This window comes from Salmo trutta, chromosome 34, assembly GCF_901001165.1.
Source record: "Salmo trutta chromosome 34, fSalTru1.1, whole genome shotgun sequence".
In the NCBI taxonomy this organism is placed as follows: domain Eukaryota; kingdom Metazoa; phylum Chordata; class Actinopteri; order Salmoniformes; family Salmonidae; genus Salmo; species Salmo trutta.
In genome coordinates, this window is record NC_042990.1 from 23,334,861 (window position 1) to 23,339,448 (window position 4,588).

A 4,588-nucleotide genomic window follows, 5' to 3' on the forward strand; every position below is an offset into this window, starting at 1 on the left:
GTCAAGACCGCCCAAATGTGCCTAATTTGTTTATTAATAACTTTTTATGTTCAAAATTGTGCACTCTCCTCAAACAATAGCATGGTATTATTTCACTGTAATAGCTCATGTAAATTGGACAGTGCAGTTAGATTAACAAGAATTGAAGCTTTCTGACAATATCAGATATGTCTATGACCTGGGAAATGTTCTTGTTACTTACAACCTCATGCTAATCACATTAGCCTACGTTAGCTCAACCGTCCCGTGGATGGGACACTGATCCCGAAGAAGTTTAAAGCTCAGTACCCTGTCTAGCCTGCCAGAAGTTTGAGAAGGTGAAGACTGTGGCGCCGGAGTTGAATCCCATCAAAGTTGTTTCCCCATGTCACATGATCGGTAAGTGTCCCAATTAAAAATGTTCCCTGATCATTTGTTTTGTAATGGTTGCTTTATTTGACTATAGCAGAGTTCAATATTATAGAATATGTGTTTTGTGTGTGTCAGTATCCTTACAAATATGAACATTTGCACACTGTATGACACAGATACGGGTAAGAATAAAATAATCTTCTCTCTAACACTTTAAATGTTAGGGTTGGACCTCATCGAGCCCTTCACAAAATCCAGGAATGGCAAAAGCTGGTGTCTGACAGCGACCAATCATTTTACCAAATGGGTGGAGGCAATACCCATTAAGGTCAGCAAAGGAAGAGAACGTGCTTAACGCTAAATTCCCTTCTGTAACCCATTTAAAAAGGGTGCTTGGAACCCCAACATCATTTTTGTTTTGTATGATACCCATCAAGGACTAAACTGGCGAGGTCACCTCCAAGGTGATAATGGTCATCTTCATTTTTACTTTTAGCAGACGCTCTTATCCAGAGCGACTTACAGTAGTGAAAGCATACATTCCATTTCATGCATTTGTTTTTTGTACTGGCCCCCCGTGGGAATCGAACCCACAACCCTGGCATTGCACACACCATGCTGGCGTTGCAAACACCATGCTCTACCTACTGAGCCACAGGGAAGGCAACACCCACAGTTCTCTTGAGGTCATCTTGAGTGACCGAGGTCATGAACACTGGAACAAGGTACGGATGTTATAGGTTATATTATGTCACCTATCATTTCTTTTATTTATTTTTTATTTTTTACCTTTTTACATGGTACATAATCAGACATATTTCAATATCTTAGAGTGTCAATAGGTAAGGCTTTCCTACCCCCTCCTCCAGGTTTGGTGAATGGACCAACCAGACCATCAAGACTGCCATGGGCAAGTCCCTTGATGGTAACCAGCAATGGTGGGAGAACAACCTGAAGGTAATTATCTTTCCACACAACAGCAGCGTCCAGACCACCACAGAGTACGGACGGGAGCCGCACCTATTGACTGAGGTAAACAATGCAATTGTTTATACAATTATTGCATATACTGTAGTCTTTCATATTTGTGATTGACTTAGTGTTGTTGTTTGTCTTTTGCTATTTTTGTATAATGTACTTTCAGATCACTGAAACCCCACCTGATGTGGTGGAAGTTGTGGAACCAGATCAGAACGCCTTCGAGGACCACCTCCAGGCACGGATGTGGAGGTTTTTGACCAGGTAAAAATGATTGTCTGCTGTTAATTTATATTCTGGCCCTCCAAGAGATATGTAAGAAATGTATTTGTAATACGAAATATAATTGCATTTATTCTTGTTATCAATCAAGGTGATACTGAACATGGACAAGGCGCAGGAGAAACAGAAGGAGAACTACCGGAGCAGAATCAAGACGGGGACCAAGTGCTACAACATCTGGCCAAATTACATGGTTGAAAAACATTTTTTATCTAAAAAATATATATATATATTAGTGCATTTGGAAAGTATTCAGACCCTTTCACTTTTTCCAGATTTTTTTCCCTCATCAATCTACACACAATACCCCATAATGATGAAACAAAAACAGGTTTGTAAAAATTATTCCCCTAGTACTTTGTTGAACCATCTTTGGCAGCGATTTCAGCCTTGAGTCTTCTTGGATATGACGTTACAAGCTTGGCACACCTGTATTTGATGGAGTTTCTCCCATTTTTCTCTGCAGATCCTCTCAAGCTCTGTCTGGTTGGATGGGGAGCATCGCTGCACAGCTATTTTCAGGTTTCTCCAGAGATGTTTGTTCGGGTTCAAGTCCGGGCTTTGGCTGGGCCACTCAAGGACATTCAGAGACTTGTCCCGAAGCCACTCCTACGTTGTCTTGGCTGTGTGCTGGGGTCATTGCCCTATTGGAAGCTGAACCTTCTGGAGCAGTTTTTCATCAAGGATCTCTCTGTACTTTGCTCCGTTCATCTTTCCCTTGATCCTGACTAGTCTCCCAGTCCCTGCCGCTGAAAAACATCCCCACAGCATGATGCTGCCACCACCATGCTTCACCGTAGGGATGTTGCCAGGTTTCCTCCAGATGTGACGCTTGCCATTCAGGCCAAAGAGTTCAATCTTGGTTTCACCAGACCAGAGAATCTTGTCTCTCATGGTCTGAGAGTCCTTTAGGTGTTTTTGGCAAACTCCAAGCAGGCTGTCATGTGCCTTTTACTGAGGAGTGGCTTCCATCTGGCCACTCTACCATAAAGGCCTGATTGGTGGAGTGCTGCAGAGATGGTTGTCCTTCTGGAAGGTTCTCCCATCTCCACAGAGGAACTCTGGAGCTCTGTCAGAGTGACTATTGGGTTCTTGGTCACCTCCCTGACCAAGGCCCTTCTCCCCCGATTTGGCCGGGCGGCCAGCTCTAGGAAGAGTCTTGGTGGTTCCAAACATCTTTCATTTAAGACTGATGAAGGTCACTGGGATCTTGAGGCCTTCAATGCTACAGACATTTTTTGGTACCTTTTCCACAGATCTGTGCCTGATCACAATCCTGTCTCAGAGCTCTATGGACAATTCCTCGACCTCATGGCTTGGTTTTTGCTTTGACATACACTGTCAATTGTGGGACCTTATGTAGACAGGTGTGTGCATTTCTGAATCATGTCCAATCAATTTAATTTACCACAGATGGACTCCAATCAAGTTGTAGAAACATCTCAAGGAAGATCAATGAAACAGGATGCACCCAAGCTCAATTTCAAAGGGTCTGAATACTTAGAGCAGTCAAAAATGTAAAAAAAACGGTTTTCACTTTGTCATTATTGGGTAGTGTGTGTAGATTGATGAGGAAAAAAAGAATAAGAATAAGATTTAGAATAAGGCGGTAACGTAACAAAATGTGGAAAAAGTCAAGGGGTCTGAATACTTTCTGAATGAACTGTAACTATTTGCATTTGCACACAAATTAACCAGAAGCTAGTTTTAGTTTCACTAAAATGGTGGAAGCCAATAATCTTCTTCAGTTGGAGCAATTGGACGGTCAACCACTGAACACTGTCAAGGTTGTCGTAAGGAGACGCGGACCAAAGTGCAGCGTGTGTGTCGTTCCACATTTTATTTACACTGTGAAACTATGCAAAACATAAACTAAAGAACAAAACAACAAACCGTGACGCAGAGATGAAACATACACTACTCAAAGACAATCTTCCACAATCCCAGGTAGAAAAAAACCCTACTTAAGTATGATCTCCAATTAGAGACAACGAGGACCAGCTGCCTCTAATTGGAGATCATCCCAAACAAAACCAACATAGAAATACAAAACTAGAACATGACAACATAGAAAAACTAAACTAGAAAAAAAACCTGTCACTCCCTGATCCAGTCTACCATAGAAAATAACAGCTTTCTATGGTCAGGACGTGACAAACGCCCTGACACCCTACACTTCGGTGAAGCCCAATAGACAAAGTATGTTAAGCTTTGGTTGACATTTGAGAAAACAAGAAATGGAAGTTATGCTGAGCTTATAAAAATGGAACTCTTCAATTTACCTCTCCAAATGACTTTAGGACCACTGACTGTCCAAACCCCCCAGGAGGTATCCCATCCACCAGAGCCAGTGAGTTCGGATCAGTCTGATTCTCTGTGCTCTGAGTCGGAGGGGGACCAGCTTGAGGTAGGCTATACCTTCCAAAAGTGTTGGACAGTACATATCTCCCATTAATAACACTGCACTAATCCATCACATTCTCACAGAAAAGTGTAACCTGTCTGTTTGCTTGTTTACATCTCTGTCTCCTACCCTGTTCCCTTTAACTCTGCTATTGTTCTCCAACACCCAGACGTGGATCCACCTGATGTCCTCCATTACCAACCACCCTCCAACTTTTCATTATATCATCTACAGCTACTGTTGTTGTCATTCTCTGCTAAGAAACGTTTCTTACTCTATCATACTGGGCACATAATATATGAGATACACACACTTCCGGCGCCGACAGAGATGGCCGCCTCGCTTTGCGTTCCTAGGAAACTATGCAGTATTTATTTTTTTAGGTATTATTTCTTACATTGTTACCCCAGGAAATCTTAAGTTTTATTACATACAGCCGGGAGGAACTATTGGATATAAGAGCAACGTCAACTCACCAACATTACGACCAAGAATATGACTTTCCCGAAGCGGATCCTCTGTTTGGCCCACCACCCAGGACAATGGATCAGATCCCAGCCGGCGACCCAAAAC

At 42.4% G+C, this 4,588-nt stretch overlaps 1 long non-coding RNA gene across 1 annotated transcript; it reads left to right on the top strand.

The window, feature by feature from the left end:
- Positions 1-988: 988 nt before the first annotated feature.
- LOC115173212 (uncharacterized) lies at positions 989-1,793 on the top strand. The gene is made up of 3 exons (XR_003871570.1): positions 989-1,076; positions 1,221-1,593; positions 1,703-1,793. It is a non-coding gene; the product is annotated as an uncharacterized LOC115173212 (long non-coding RNA).
- Positions 1,794-4,588: the final 2,795 nt, after the last annotated feature.